Genomic DNA, 16,921 nt, shown 5'->3' on the forward strand with positions numbered 1-16,921 from the left:
CATGTTCTAGAAGTGCTATTTCTACTAAGTGCTATTTCTAAGTGCTATTTCTACTAAGCGCTGATTCTGACAGTGGCCCACGTGGCCCTGTCATGTGTTTATAATTCCCTGTAAATACTGCCCAGTGCCAGTTGGCACAGAGTATCTGTGTGATTATGATCTAATGTGTTTAACCCCTTCGATGCTCATGACGAGCTCAGCTCGTCATGAGGTATACCTCTCGTGTGCTCATGTCGAGCTGAGCTGGTTATGACCACACCCATTTACATTAGGGCCCAGCACAGGAGAAGGATACCATCAGCAGCGATGGTGTTAAGGCTATTTTTATATATAACCGTGTGTGGAGTTCCTTTTTGTGGTGTGCCTAGTGTGTTGCTGCTGTGTGCGTGTGTTGCGCAAACGCTTTACACATTGCCTCCGGGATAAGCCTGACTGCTCGTGCCAAGCTACAGGGGGTGAGCAGGGGTTATCTATGCGTGTAACTCCCTTGTCCTGACTAGAGGGGTGGTTTCTGCCTGGCTTTGGAGCAAGCCTTAGCCAACCAGAAATCCCATTTCTAACAGGAACCTCTCGCAGAGTAGGTGTGGGTGCCTTTCCCTACTTATGATAGTTTGGTTCATTTAAAAGTCAGGTCTTCAGCTGCTTGCAGATTTCCAGAAGAGAGGAGGAGGCGCTGATGTGGAGAGGGAGGTTGTTCCACACTTTAGAAGCGAAGTAAGAAAATGTTAGTTCTTTTGATCTGGTTCGATGTATGCGTGGGATGTTGGTCTGTAGGAGTCCTGCAGAGCGGACGTGTCTGGGTGGTTAGTGGAAGGAGATAAGAGTGTTAAGGTAGCTGGGGCCTGAGTTGTGGAGTGACTTCAATGTGTGTGTGTGTGTGAGTAGTTTGAAGTGAGCGCATTTGTGTATTGGAAGCCTGTGTCATTCCCTGAGGTGTGGTGTGATTTGAGTACTGTGTAGGAGGTTGAAGGCTAGTCTGTCTTCTGAGTTCTGGATGGTCTGTAGTCTTCTAGTGAATTATTTGGGGATCTCAGCGTACACAGGGTTCCCATAGTCCAACTCGCTGGCGATTAGGGCGTGGGTGAAAGTTTTTCTTTTGTTGCTTGAGAGACAATTGAAGATCTTCCTCTGCTTCTTCAGGGTGTGGAAGCAGGATACAGTGCATGATCTCTTGACAGAAATGCTACACTCAGGGTACAGAATTGCAAGGCAGATGCAGGATACACACCATCTATGGTGCACTGATGTACCATGACACCAATCTGCCACCACCTTAATGTGACAAAATAATAATTCCAATCTCAGCTTGCCGTTACCTTGACTTGGCTCCAATGTTCAAATTCGCGAGGGTTGGAGTTAGACTATTAAACCTACACAAAATAATCACATGTTATGCCTGCCAACCGTCAAAATATTTTCAGCGTGTGAAGGGGCACATCCAAGAAGGGGGGCAAGGCAATAAACCCATAACTACAAGTCCAACCATGAAGGGGACAGGGCCATTGAAAGGGGGTAAGGCTTAGAGCCCAGTACTGCCTTATAGAGACGTTTTAAGGCTTGGGCGAAATGGGCAATTGCCCAGGGCCCCCATCTTCCAGGAGGCCCCCCTGATGTATGATCTGGCAGCCCCACACCATCAGTTTTCTATTCAACTGTTGTGCTTTTTTTAATCATTGTACTTTTAAAGCAAAGCAAATAAAACAAAATAATGTCACTGATCCTTGCAGTCTTAGACTTGCTCTGTTGCAAAAACGTCACATGGGTTAGCTGGCTGAAGTTGGGTTGGACATTCTTCTGTTAAGTGTACAAGATACCGTCCCTATATTTCAGTCTGCAGTCATTCCCATAGAGAGGCAGAACCACAGAATGGTGACGGAAGAATAGTGTGTGTGTGTGCAGGGGCCTCATGAACCCCTTCCTCACTCTACTGGCCGCAGGTAGCATGCATCTGGCTGTTGTGTCATTAATGTGGGGCAGCAGCAGTGCTTAATTTGAGCTGGTGGTTTCCGGTGCTCAGCACCTGGACTTTTGAAAGTCTGCCACATGGTGGTGCTGTTTATCTACTTTAGAGATAAGGATGAGAACTGTTTTTTATTGGTTCAACCTATATATATATAAAAACGAAAGTATGTCTGTCTGTTTGTCCTTTATGCATTACTACACCATTCCTCCGATCGGCATGAAACTTTGGGAAGTTGTTGAGTACACTCCCGCGAAGGTTTCTGGCAAATAAAAAAAATTGTTAAGGTTGTTGAGTACACTCCCGCGAAGGTTTCTGGCAAAAAAAAGAAAAAAAAGAAAACTTTGTTAAATATCGGCCCTCGGCCCCCCAGGGCCATCATAATCTTTCCAATACTGAACATTTACAGTTTCCGGTGCGACTCGCTTTTGCAATGACCATCAACAAAGCACAAGGACAATCGCTGCAAGTGTGTGGACTAGATTTGGAGAATCCGTGCTTCTCACATGGACAACTGTATGTGGCCAGCTCATGCGTCGGAAAACCTTCTGATTTATTTGTGTACGCACCAGACGGAAAAACAAAAAATGCTGTGTATCCACAAGCACTCGAAAAAATAAACAGAATTAAAACAAGACTTTAAATTTTTTCCATATTAAAATGAATACGGTTCAATAAAAATGACACAATGTAAATTGAATGTTATCATAACAAGTTTCCTTAAATTTCCTTTCTTCTGAGATTGCAGCAATGCGCGACGGGTAAGCTAGTCTATATATATAAAAACGATAGTATGTCTGTCTGTCTGTTTGTCCTTTATAGACCCCCCAGGATATAGCGGCATGGATTAGCAAATTTAGCGGCACCAAAATGGAAATTTAGCGGCACAAATATGGAAATTTAGCGGCATTTTATTTGGCGGTTTTTCCTACAACAAACACAGATATCTTAATTTTTTGTGTTTGTGGTCTGTGTATGTTGGTTCCTGGTGTGTTTGTGGTCTGTGTGTGTGTCTGTGGTCTGTGTGTTTGATGCCTGTGTGTGTTGGTCTGTAGTGCGTCTGACGCCTGTGCCGCCGGGTCACTGATGCCCTTGAACTCTCTAAAGCTACTGCTGTCTGCGGACACTGAGCTCTCCTAGGGCCCCTCGGGGCCGCGGGCAGTGCATGTCTGTAGGCAAGGGCCCATCCGGGAGCCAGGAGAGTGCCATTGTAATACAAGTGTATGTGCAATGTCTGTTTTGTGTGCATTGTTCACCTAATTGCCTGGATTGTCAGTCAGCTGTTTCCCTTTTCGATCCATGACTTTTTTTTAGAACATTTTAAGTCGATCGTTTCATCACTGGCTCATTACCTGGATGCAATGTACAGCGCCCTGAAATCTGACTAGGTGGACATGGCACTCTAGAAAACAACTGTTAAATAAAAATAACATTAATATGTTCAGAACCATAATTATAAAATTGAACGTAGACTTTGGGGGGGGACAGTAACAATTTTTCAAAGAGCCCCATGCGTTATTGTCTCAGAGTAAACAAAGCTGGGACCCACGCCTTAGCAGAGGGCAAAATGAATTGCTTTTCCTTCTGCTATGGGGGATCGTCATACTGTCAATTTCATACAAACAGAGAAATCCAGAGGAATACAAATTGAACATTGTTTGAAGAAGGCCATTCTCCAAGGAGAGGGAAGATATTGATTCTTTGGTGGATTACAACGTCAGAGCAAAAAAGTGTGAGCTTACTAAAGGCGGGAGGTACTAGGCGCCTTGGTGCTCTGTGTCAACTAGGAATGGAAACAAAGTGTGCTGAAAAGTGAGGGAGGTCTTCTAGGCACAACTTCAGTTTTCAAAAGCTCATCAACCATGCTCTTGGGAGCAGAATGTATCTATAAAATGCTTTGTTGTGCCAAATTTTCCAAGTATCGAATGCCAACTCGAATAAAGACCAGGAAAGGAAGAAATTGCTTAATAGGGTTACATTTTGGACTGTGAAAACAGAGCAAATATAAATGCCTGAGTTTGTATGAGAAGTTAGTGCTGAATCAAAAATAATGTATTGATCAGATTCCTACAGCAGAGCTTTTGACAGGTATCTTTAGAAGCATCACTTTTCGGTAGTGGGTGACAACTCAACTTGAAAATGTATCCTGACTGTCACTGATTATGTTTTGTCGCTTGATTTCGTGGGCATTTTTGTAAAAATCCCGCCATTTTTTACAAAAGTGCCGATTTCGCGGGCATTTTTGTAAAAATCGCGCAATCCTGGAGGGTCTGCTTTATACATTACTACACCATTCATCCGATCGCCATGAAACTTTGGGAAGTTGTTGAGTACACTCCTGCGAAGGTTTCTGTCCAAAAATGTTTTTTAAATCGCCCCCCCAGGGCCCTCATAATCTTTTGAATACTGAAATAGGCAGCGAATTTGCGAGCATCGTCAACAGTTATGACCCCCAAACGGAAATCAAGATTGGAAGCCGATCGAGTATGCACTACTCAAGCCCGTTCTTCTCAAACGAACAAGCAACGAGAATCAAGATTGGAAACAGATTGATTATGCACTGCTCAAGCCCGCTCGAATGAAACAGGAGAGCAACGAGAAACAAGATTGGAAACGATCAATTACGCACTGCTCAAGCCCGCTTGAATGAAATAGGAGAGCAACCAGAATCAAGATTGGAAGCCAATCGAGGACGCACTGCTCAAGTCACACTTAGAAATGTTTAAAAAAATAAAATGAATAAGTTTCAATAACAATGACACAATGTAAATGTAATGTTATCATAACGAGTTTCCTTGAAATTCCTTTCTTTTCCGATCGCAGCAACGCGTGACAGGTAAGCTAGTATAACATAAAAATGACTAATACTTGCTGCCCATGCCATTCTTATAGCACTGCGGGCATGGAATAGTCTGAAATGTCACACTTGTAGGAGTGTGATGTTTGTAGCTAGTTTCGTACTATCATTGGCAGCACTGGCAAGGGCAAAAGCTGTCGCAAGTTGCTGTTGCCTTCTGTTAAGTGCCCTGACACCTTTTTCTTTTTCTTTTTACAAATTAGGTACGGGAAGCTGTAGCAGCAGGGTCCCCTTCAGGCTAGTGGGTAGAGAGGCAGGGGCCTCAGCTTAACATGCTACACCAGCTTGAGCAAGGCTAACGCCTGACATTTCTTCCTTATTTTCTTTTAAATCTCCCACAGATGGAGTCAGACTCTCTCATTCAAAGTCTTCTGGTGACTTCGCACTCCCTGCACAATCTCATTATCTTTTAGGATCTTTCTGATTACTGTTCAGACTTTTGAGGGTGAGATGAAATCAGAAAGAGCCAAGGATAAAGAGAGCATGCAGGGAGCACGGACAGGGCTTAAGTTGTAAAAAATGAAAAATATGTGCAAGGATCCTCGTCAGAAGGATACTGCAGCTTGCACTATTCTTTTCCCCTGCCATTGCTGCCAATGACAGTAGCAACATAATTACTAACCGTCACAATCCTACAAGTGTGACAATTTATACTATTCCAGGCCCCCAAAGTTATAAGAATGTCTTGGCTGGCAGGTATGAGTCATTATTAATGTATATTGAAATAATGAACCGCTGTGCTTATACCTAAACTAGGCAGACAGCACCACCATGTGGCAGACTGTCATAAGTGCTGGTGATCAGGGCCAGCTTTAGGGCAGTGCCACCTGTGTGGTCGCACTGGATGCTGACCTGGAGGGGGGCACTGATCTGAGGGGACGGGGTGCTGCGTTTAGCAATTACTTAACATTTAAAAGCACCTGCTTCAGAGTTCCTTGTGGGCAGCATATCATGTTGTGGCAGCAATAACGACTGACAAAGTGTGGGTATATTCATAAGAGCTTTATTCTGCTTCTGCTCATGACCCTGTCCCTACTCTAACTGCCCCTTTCCTGTGTCTGCCCCTCCTCTTCCCCCAACCCCGAAACTCCTCCCATCCCAACTACTAGACTGCATACAACATTACATCTCCCCCTTTGATAACAAAGAAAACAATAAACTGGAGTCAGTCCTAGTCCATTTCCTCAATTAGTCTCTTTGGCTTAAGTATGTCTCGCCGTGGTCTGAGACATGGTCCAGAGTCTATAGGCGCACTCTCCGGTGGCCTCTCACATCTCAGAATGGGACTGGGTTGGTTTGGTCTGTTACTATCACGTGGTGCTGTGTCCTTTTCAAGTGCTTCTTTCAGGCCTGGTGTGCACTTCTGAAAATGAGACACATTTCGAGTAATCCTTCTTTGCCCGGACTTGGCCGTGATCATGGTGCCTTTCTGCTGAGTGCTAAGTAAAGGCTCATCCTTGAATCGACAATCTGTCTTCTTGGTCTGTTCCTGTTTCACTAGTACCCAATCTCCGGTCTGGAAAGAGGGGGACCTTGCACGCCTTTTAGTGTCCGCATATGTCTTCATCCTGTTTTCCTCCGCTTGATCAGCTCTCGCTGTTTCTTGATGGGTGCAAGTCGGGGACACCGGTGCTAGGGCTCCTTCCCATGTCGGGATCCTTGTTCTGATAGGTCGCCCGAGCATAAGGGTGGCTGGACATTTTCCAGTGGTGGCATGTGGAGAGGTCCTGTATGCTCTTAGCACTTCATTTAGGGCTGTCTGCAAGTCTTTTTTCTCTAGCGTGGCTTGCTGGAAGGTTTTCTTGAGTGTGGCCATAAATCTCTCAATGCGGCCACAGCGGCGTAACCTTTCGATGTCGAAAGTTTAGATGCTTCGCAAAGTCATGGAACTCATGACTGTTGAACGGCGGACCATTGTCTGTTTTAAGTTCTTTGGGAACACCCCATGCAGCAAACACCTCGTCCAGGAAGGCAATTGTGCTGGACGCATTTGTGGAGGGCACAAACCGAGCTATCGGGAATCTCGAATACTCGTCGATGATGGCCACCACATACTGGCCTGATTGGAGGGGTCCGTAGAAGTCCATGGCCAGTTCCTGCCAGACCCCTTCCGGCAATGGAGTCATTTGAAGAGGAGCTGGAGGTTCTCCGGATCTTACCAGCTGGCATTGAGGACAGTCTTTCAAGGTGAGCTCAACCATTTGATCTAGTTGCGGGAACCAGACCCTCTCCCTCAAAGCTCTCTTGGTGGCAACTACTCCATGATGACCCTCATGTGCGAGGTTAACTACTCCTTGCCGTAGCTGTCTTGGGATTACAATCCGATGGTCCCTCAGTAGGAGCCCCTCTGAGGTGGTTGACAGCTCGTCACTGACGTGTCTGAAGGCTTGCATTTCTTGGCGTATTTGAGGATCGCTTGCTTCATCCTCACTCTCATGTCTCCACCGGTGCGTGCGCAATCGCCGCATCACTTTTTGCAGGATGTTGTCTTGCACCGTGGCATCTTTGATGGCATCTATTGGGACTGCCGGTGGTCGGGCGACATCTACCACAAAATGAATATATTCCTCAGCTATCGATGGGCGTGACTCATGAGATGCCTGCGGGTGTCTGGACATATAGTCCACCGGATTCTCACCCTTCCCGGGTTTGTGAATGATGGTAAATGTGTACTCTTGCGGTGGTGGCAGCTCATCTCAGAAGATCGGGGATACATGTGTTTCCGTATCTAGACGACTGGCTGATCAAAGCGGAGTCGCCGGAGAAGGTGCACCATCATCTGCAAGAGACAACTCAGTTGTTGCACAGGTTGGGTTTTTCGATAAATGTACCCAAGTCTCACCTGGTGCTCTCACAGCGCAACCTGTTCATAGGTGCGGTACTGGACACTACTGTATGTCGCGCATTCCCTCCCCCTCAAAGGATTCGCGACATTCAGGAGATGATTCCTTTGTTTTTCCCTGGAGCGGTTGTTCCAGTCCTGAAGGTCCTTCGCCTGCTCGGTCTGATGGCTTCTTGTATTCTGTTGGTCAACCATGCACGCTGGCACATGAGGGCTCTCCAGTGGTGCCTCCGCAGGCAGTGGTATCAACACAACGGAGATCTCAGGGAGTCAGTGAAGATCTCCAGAGAAACTGCGGCGGATCTGTCTTGGTGGAGTGTGGAAGGCAATCTGTCTCAAGGAAAGCCTTTTCAGATTCCTCCTTCGGTTGCCACAGTAATATCGGATGCGTCCACTCTCGGGTGGGGTGCTCATCTGGGGGACCTGGAGGTCAGAGGTCTTTGGTCTCCAGAAGAAAGGTTGCTTCACATCAACCTTCTGGAATTGCGGGCAATACGTCTGGCGCTCAAGGCCTTCCTCCCTTCCCTTCGCGGTCAGTCGGTTCAAGTCCTGACGGACAACACGACTGCGATGTGGTACATCAACAAACAGGGAGTTGTAGGGTCGCAGTGTCTCTGCAAAGAGGCTCTGCATCTCTGGTCCTGGGTTCAGGACCATCAGATTTGTCTAATGGCAAATCATCTGGCCGGAGTTCTGAACGTTCGTGCAGACAGTCTCAGTCGGCAGTTCTCTGCCGATCACGAGTGGAGGCTCCATCCAGAGGTAGTTCTCTACATCTTTCGGATGTGGGGAACTCCTCGGGTGGATCTGTTCACCACTCACGAGAATGCTCACTGCCTGTCATTCTGCAGCCTCCAGTTTCCGATGCAGGGAGCCTTGGGGGACGCGTTTCAGTTGAGTTGGAGCTCGCAACTCCTTTACGAGTTTCCTCCCATACCCTTGATTCCTCGGGTTCTGAGGAAAATTCGCCAAGACCGGGCCCGAGTCATATTGATTGCCCCGGATTGGCCAAGAAGGGTGTGGTACTCAGACCTTCTCCACCTCTCCTCTCACCCGCCGCTCCGTCTCCCTTACAGGGCAGATCTCCTCTCTCAGTTGGAGGGGCAGGTTCTACACCCCCACCTCCAGACCTTACACCTTCATGCCTGGAGATTGAACGGTGCAACCTGATTTCTTTTTCTCTCCCTCACGAAGTGGTGGATGTCATTTTGTCAGCCAGGCACTAAGTCCATCTATTCTTATAGGTGGTCGAAGTTTGTTGTTTGGTGCAGGGAGAAGTCCATAGACCCTTTGAGGGCCCATTTATCTGATGTTCTCCAGTTTGCCCTTTCTCTGGCTCAGCAGGGGCTTGCTGTTGCCACGGTGAAGGGTTATCTGTCAGCGCTGTCGGCGTTTATTTGTTTGCCTGACCAGCCTTCTCTGTTTAAATCTCCTATAGTTTTGAGGTTTTTGAAGGGCCTCGTTAATAAGTTCCCTCCTGTCCCTTTTATTGTGCCTCAGTGGGATTTGAATCTAGTTCTGACATTTTTAATGGGTGCTCCTTTCGAGCCTCTTCATAAATGTACCATGAGGCTCCTGACTTTCAAAACTGTTTTCCTCGTTGCGATAACCTCGGCAAGGATGGTAAGTGAGCTTCAAGCTCTTAGTTCCAAGCCCCCTTTCCTGTCCATTCATGCTGATCGAATGGTTCTAAGGACCAGGGCTGCTTTTCTGCCGAAGGTGGTGTCTTCTTTCCACCTTGGTCAATCCGTCACCCTCCCTTCCTTTTATCCTCCCCCTCACCCTTCCAAGGAGGAGGAGAGGTTGCACCGTCTGGACCCCAAGAGGGCGGTGTCTTTTTATTTGGACAGAACAAGAGACTGTCGCATGGATGACCAGCTCTTTATTGGCTTTGCTGGCTGCAAGAAGGGAAGAGCGGTCCATAAGAGGACTTTGTCGAGATGGATCGTCCTCTGCATTAAGATCTGCTACTCTTTGGCCAGTAAGGAACCACCAGAGGGCATAAGAGCTCATTCGACTAGGGCTAGGTCTTCGACCTCTGCTTTGGCTAGAGGAGTGCCTGTAGAGGATATTTGTAGGGCCGCAACTTGGTCTTCCCTCCACACTTTCGCGAAGCACTACTGCTTGGATACCGAAGTGAGGAGGGATGGTCATTTTGCGCGCTCTGTTCTTCAGGATTTCCTGGTCTAGAAGAGTGGACACCCTCCTCCGGGAGTGGGGACTGCTGTGGGACTCTATTCACAAGGTGAGGAATCCACACGGCAGATGTATCTATCAGAAGAACAAGTTACTTACCTTCGGTAACGCTTTTTCTGGTAGATACAATATCTGCCTGTGGATTCCTCACTGACCCACCCGCCTCCCCGTTGTCCACTCTTCTTTGCCAGAGTATCTCTAATGGATTGTTTTATTGTAAAATGTTTATTTGCATTTACTTCACACTGTGTGTGTTACTTTTATTTCTATACTGTGTATATTGTGTACATTTCTACTGTCATCGGTCCGTCCGTGTGCCTCGAAGGCACGGAAAAAAGGGCGGAACTGATGTCATCACGCCGGCGTGGGCCTATTATAGGCGTCGGTGACGTCAGCGGAGTCGCGAGCGGAGCCGTGTCTCTGTGACGTCCGCGTCCACGTCGGCGCGAAGCTACAAAAAGAATTTCCGAATGTTGCTGACGCAAGGGGGATATTCACAAGGTGAGGAATCCACAGGCAGATATTGTATCTACCAGAAAAAGCGTTACCGAAGGTAAGTAACTTGTTCTTCTCGTGCAACTCAAGCTGATGGTAACCCTTGTTGAGGTCTAGCTTCGAAAATACCCGGGCCCCATTTAGTGCCGCTATCATGTCACTCAGGTGTGGCCCTGGATGTCTTTCTCGTTCTATGGCTGTGTTGGGAAGCCTCATGTCCACGCATAGCCTTACTTTCTCAGGGGTACCTTTCTTGGGAACAATCACAACCGGTGATACCCATGGTGTGGGGCCATCCGTCTGCTCAATGATATCTGCCTGAAGCAGTTCCTGAATCTCGTCTTCCACCGCCTGTTGAAGTTGGAAGGGTACTCTTCTTGGGTGTTGAGCAATGGGACGCACCTAATTATTTATGCGTAATCGAATTAAGCACTTATTCATCTTGCCAAGGCCGCTGAACAGTTTTGGGAATTTTCGGACAATGTCTGGATTATCATGCACTGGGTGTAGTATTTCCACTAGTCTGAGTCTCTCTGCTGTGGGCAGACTGAGGAGGCAGTCAGCTTCTGGTCCTTCAATGACATGAATGTATGCCTGTACTGCCGTGGATTCATGTTTGAGTGTTGTTGCAAACTTGCCCAGAGAGGGAAGTGGTTTTCTTGCCATCCAGGTGAACACCCTGACATGTGCGGGGCTCAAAGCTGGCGGCGGCCTCATCTTCTTGTATTCAGTCACGGGCATGTAGTTTAGTGATGCCCCACTATCAAGTACAAATTTGGTGGCATGAGTCCCCACTTCAATGTCCAACGGAGGATACTTCTTTAATTGATCTGGGTTGGCTACCATGCATATGTATTCATCTGTGTATGTCATTTCTCTTGAGTTTGACCTCGACTCCCTTGACGATGACCTTCTGGTCCATTGGGATCTGTGCGATTCTTTGCTGGAGTGTGATGAACCGGAAGACGACGGTGCTCGGTATTGCACAGCTTTTGCGTAGTGTCGCTTTCCTTCTGGTTGGGATCTGGTTGTCTCACCCCTTCTCTCCTTATTAAATGCTCCACACATTACTTTGAAATGGTTCATGCGCCCGCATTTTCGACACTCTTGGCCCATCGCGGGACAGGAATCTGTGTGTGGGAAATCATACCCACATCTGTAACATTTCCGTGGACGTTCCGGCTTTTTGTTGTAGTTCGCTTTCTTTTCTCTTCTTCTGGATTCATGTCGTCGATGACTTTGATGACCATGAAGGGACACTGGACGAGACCTTCTCTGATGGTCACCTGATCTTCTCCGACTGCTGAAACTTTGTGTCCAGTATGCCTGTTCCTTCCTGTCTCCCCGTCCTGTCTCCATATTCTTGGCGTGTTCTTCCGCCTGGTCATATACTCTCGTCATCTCCTCAATTTCATCGAGATCATGACTTTTTCGTAGTAGGCGCCTGCGAAGGGTCTCTAAATGACAGCCCTCAATGACTCTCAGCCGGATGGCATCTTCAGTTGAAAAGGCGTCAAAGTTGCAATACTGCGACAGGCGGCGCAGGCGTGCAATGAAAGTGCTCATCATTTCATCTTTGTCCTGACGTGCTTGATGAAACACGTATCTTTCATAGTCCACATTTCTTTTATGCACAAACTTTCTGTTGAGTGCATCATGCACCTTATCGTAGGTCCCTTTATCGTCCGTTGGTAGTTCTTTGATGACCTTCCCGCTCTCTTTGCCGACCAAATTGCGGAGTGCAATCAGCTTGTCTCGGTCTCCTGTGACCTTCGACCCTTCTAGGTAATCTTCAAAATGCTCTAGCCACTCCTGCCACCGGGGGCCCATGCTTCCGCCTGCTACCAGAGTCAACGGTTCTGGGGGGCGTAGATGAGAGACTATGAACGCAGCCGAGGCAGTCGCGGCAGCCGCTGCGCCACGTCAATTCCGGTGGGGTGAGTTCGACATGGCTGTTCAGACGTGTCACTAGCGTGCTTGCATTCCAGTTGATGCACACCGTTGCACTGTCTGCTGCTTGTTTATATTGTCGATGTTTGATTTGTACTTCCAATGCTTGTTTTGTATTTTCAATGCTTGTTTGTATTTTCAATGCTTGCTTTGTATTTTCAATGCTTGTTTGTACGTCCAATGCTTGTTTTATTGTTTTGCACTGGGGACGCCTGACTCCAAAATGGCCGCCCATTCACTTCACAGGGATGTCCTTTACAATCGCCTGACTTCAAGATGGCCGCCACCAGTCACCCACGAGGTTTGTGTTCCCATGCAGCACTGATCACACTCGGTCTCTCTAGGCACTCACCGAGGGCCTCTTCTCCCAGCAGCAGGGATTTGGCGGCTCCGCTTCGACTTCTAGGCCACTTTCCACCGTTCAGGTAGGCCAGGGGCGAGCTCCAGCATCTCGCGTTTGCAGCGTGCCGTTTCTCACGCATCGGGGGTGAGACCCGATGTCGGCGAAACCGGCGCTTCCTTTCCGGCACCTCCGTGGGGGTCCCTCGCTTTCCCGGACTCTCCCTGCTCCTTCAAGACGCTTCAGGGGGACTGAGGTGGGCTCTCAGTTCCTTCTATTCCTGCTTCACTCCGGGGAGCACTCACAGTTTTCTTATGGCGCGAGCGTCACGTCAGGTGTCCAAAAGGCAGCGCTTTACTCCCACTGCTTTGACGGGGGCTCTACACGATCGCCTGATCGTGGAACAGTTCATTTACCGCTGGCCTAAGGCTGGAGGCGGCATCTTCTTCTGGGCACACATGTCCTACAGACAACTCGTTCTTCGTGGTGCCCAGGGACAGGATCTTTCTGGGATGGTTATCTTGTCATCCCACCCTCGTAGCCAGTTGTCATGTCGTGGCAGCAATAACGACTGACAAAGTGTGGGTATATTCATAAGAGCTTTATTCTGCTTCTGCTCATGACCCTGTCCCTACTCTAACTGCCCCTTTCCTGTGTCTGTCCCTCCTCTTCCTCCAACCCCGAAACTCCTCCCATCCCAACTACTAGACTGCATACTACATTACACAGCAATACAAATGTCAAGATAACTCTTGTGATTAATGTTCCTGCTAGATAGAGAGATTTTAGTTTTGTCTAGTGGCAGGCAGTCTTGACCATAATGTAGCGCAGAGAGTTAAAATGCCTCCTGAAAAAAACAGATATGTATTTTATAGGAAAGCTGAGTGGATGAGTAAAGCCAGCCTTTACCATCACTTTAAAAGAAATTAAATGTATGTAAGAGAGAGGGGCTATGGAGAGATGAGGGGCCCTTTAGCCAGCTGGTAGTGAGGAAATCCGAGGAGGAGGTCATGGGGGAGGAGGCACCAAAAAAAGATTGTCCCACAGGTGCTGACAATTAAGTGCTGGTGCCGAGCACCAGAAACCACCAGCCCAATTTAAGCACTGATGGAGCCTTAGGAGTGGATGCTGTCTATTGGAAATTATATAAAGAGCTATGCTGAGGAAGAATAAAGAGATATCTTCTTCATTCTGTGACGCTTAATTCTGTAGGAATTCTGTAATCTTTCAGGGCTCTCACATCACTCTGATCTTTCAATGCCTTCTTTCCTGAAGCTTCCTCCACAGCACTTTGTTCCAGACCTCTGCTTTCTCTCCCAGTATGAAATGTGGTCTGGGTAAAATCATGCAAAGTGTACGTACCATATTGCTTCCAATGCAATATATACGAACATTTCACTCCAAACAATAGTCAAGTACTATAGATACTACAGGAGATTGTATATTTTCGATGATGAAAATCAACTTTTCTAGTTTAAGTATTCAAAGGAAAACATCAGAGTAATAGCATCGATGAATTTCCCTATTGCAGTTCTCACAGACTTTTTCTGGGTTATTTGACATTAACAATGCTTTTGCAGTTTCGCTTTTTATTGTTCAAATCTGTTTTTATTGTGAACACAGCGATAAGCCTACAACCCCGTGCTGGGGCCGGCCGCGCATAGAAAACCTTATAGGCGTGGGTCAACCAGGGGGAGGGTGGAGCATTAACACAGCGCCCTGCCTACAACCCCCAGAGGGGGCCGGCCGCGTGGCTTAGGGGTAGTGATGGCAAGAAGTGGCCATATGCGGGTGCTGCATCATTGTGCGGGGGAGGCGCGCATGGAATTTAGAACTGTAGTGTCACGTTTTCCAAAGGCCCAACGGGGCCCAAACTGCCCCTTAGGGGGGCGGAAGCCAGCGTGACAAGTAGGAAAGGAGAAAAAGTCAGAGGAAGATTAAGCAGAGGCGAGAAGAAGAGGGGCCAGGGGGAAAGATGTCAGCCGTCGGTAGGGGGGCCAAAACACAAGCAGGTGTGCGGTGTGTCGGTGCGCAATAGTGCCTGCACTGGGGGGAGTGGTTAAGGGCACAGCCTGCTCGGGTCAGCAGGGATGAGGGCATCCTCAAATAGCTGCAGAGCACGAAGTCTAGGGGGCATGTGGCGCGCATAGCTAATGGAGCACAGATGGCGCACGAGGGGTTCCCACACCGCCTTGAAGCGCACGCCCCTCATCTGTATCCGCGCCGTGAGCAGCTCCATAGTCAGGACCTGCCAGAGGCGCACAAACCAGGAGGCTATCGGCGGCGCCTCAGCCCGCTTCCAGTATAAAGCGATGAGTTGCTTGGCAGCGCCTAACATGTGAAGCGTGAGGATCCAGTCGCTGCGCGTGAGGGCCCTAAGCGCAGGGGGTCGAATGCCCAGCAGAAGCGTGCAGACCTCCTCAAGTAGGGGGAAACCCAACACCTTCTTGATGTGACTAAGGACCTCCTTCCAGAAGACAGCTAGGACAGGGCATGTCCACCAGATGTGCACGAAGTCGCCAGTCGCAGTGCCACACCTCCAGCAAAGCGGCGAGGAAGTCGGGAACATTTTGCTGAGTCTCAGGGGGGTATAGTACCATTGCATAAGCATCTTGTGTGCGTTTTCCCTCTGTGGAACGCTGCAGAAGGTTTTGGGGATGTCGTTCCACAGCCTGGCCCACTGAGAGGGCGTTATGTCGGCGCCAGTCACCGACTGCCATTGTCTCTGGTAGGGGTGCGCGGGTGGGGCGGCGGGGTGCTGCAGTATGTTATAGATCTGGGAGATAAGCCTCTTCAACCCCCCTAGGGAGCGTGCCAATTTCTCGAATGGCGTGTAGGCCCTGGTGGCAGCCCGGTACATGTCGACTCCCATAGTCCAGTGGCGCAGCTGGGCATACTGTAGGCCGGCGGTCGAGGGTAGACCGAATTCCTCCCTGCAGTCGGGCCATGATTTAGGTGATCCTCCAAGAAAGAGGTCTCCTATAACTCTGCAGTCCCCTTGTGTCCAGCTCTCAAAAGCGCGGGTCCGGGCTGCGGGGGGGAAGTGCGGGTTACCAGCGATGGGGGTGTGCGGAGAGGGGAACGTGGTCAGGCCTTTGGACACTGCCACCCTGTCCCAGACGTCCAGGACTGTTTTCGTCGGAACCGCCATATATGCACTCCTGGAGCGAGCCACGCGTGGTAGCCAAGGTAGGTCCCATATGGTGCGCCCCGTGACCACCCGGTCCATGTGGAACCAGTGCTTGTCGCTTTCGCGCGCACCCCATTCTATGACGAACCGAAGGTGCGCCGCCCAGTAGTAATGGAGAAGGTTCGGGCAGGCGAGGCCGCCCCTGTCTCTCGGCTCCATGAGGACTTTCTGTGAGAACCGGGGTCGTTTACCACCCCAGATGAAGGACGTGAGGTCGCGCTGGAGACTCTTAATGCAGTGGAGCGGGATTGGGGTGGGCAAGCACTGGAAAACATATAAGATACGGGGGAGGATCGACATCTTGACCGCGTTGAGCCTCCCTAGCCAGGAAATCATCAAGGGCTTCCATTTTCGCAGGTCCGCCAGGACTTCTTTGCGGCAGGAAGCCCAGTTCCGCGCGGACCATGAGTCCAGGTGGGGCGTCAGGTCCAGACCCAAGTATTTGATGTGGCCCTCCGCCCAACGGTAGGGCGCTACCCCTTTCAGGAGATTGACCTCCTCCTCAGGGATGGTGAGGTTGAGCGCCCAGGATTTGGTGTGGTTAATTTTAAGGCCAGACGCTCGTTCAAATAGGGAGAGGGCGTCATGCACCGCCGGGAGGGAGTCCCGAGGGCGAGTAAGAGTAAGGATTAGATCGTCAGCGAACAGCGCCACCTTGTTGTCACGACCCCCGTGGGGGATTCCGTGAATGTCAGGCGTTCGCCTAATCAGCTCCGCTAGCGGCTCCACCGCGAGGGCGAACAGGAGCGGCGAGAGTGGGCACCCCTGCCTCGTGCCCCTCTGAATCGAGAGCGGCGGTGTTAGCTGGCCGTTGACCCGAATTCTGGCCTGCGGTCCGAGATAAGGGGCCATGCACCTGCCGATCATGTTAGGGCCAAAACCTAGTTTCTGAAGGACTGCTCTCAGGAAGGTCCAGTCGACCCGGTCGAAGGCCTTCTCCACATCTAGCGAGAGGAGGCAGGCCGGTATGTCCCAATGCTGCACCTTCCCCACTAGGTGTGCCAACCTGCGCACGTTATCGGCCCCCTGTCGATCCCGAATAAATCCCACCTGGTCCGGGTTTATCAATCCCGGCATGTACGGGTCCAGCC

This window comes from Lissotriton vulgaris, chromosome 2_1, assembly GCF_964263255.1.
Source record: "Lissotriton vulgaris chromosome 2_1, aLisVul1.2, whole genome shotgun sequence".
Taxonomy (NCBI): Eukaryota; Metazoa; Chordata; class Amphibia; order Caudata; family Salamandridae; genus Lissotriton; species Lissotriton vulgaris.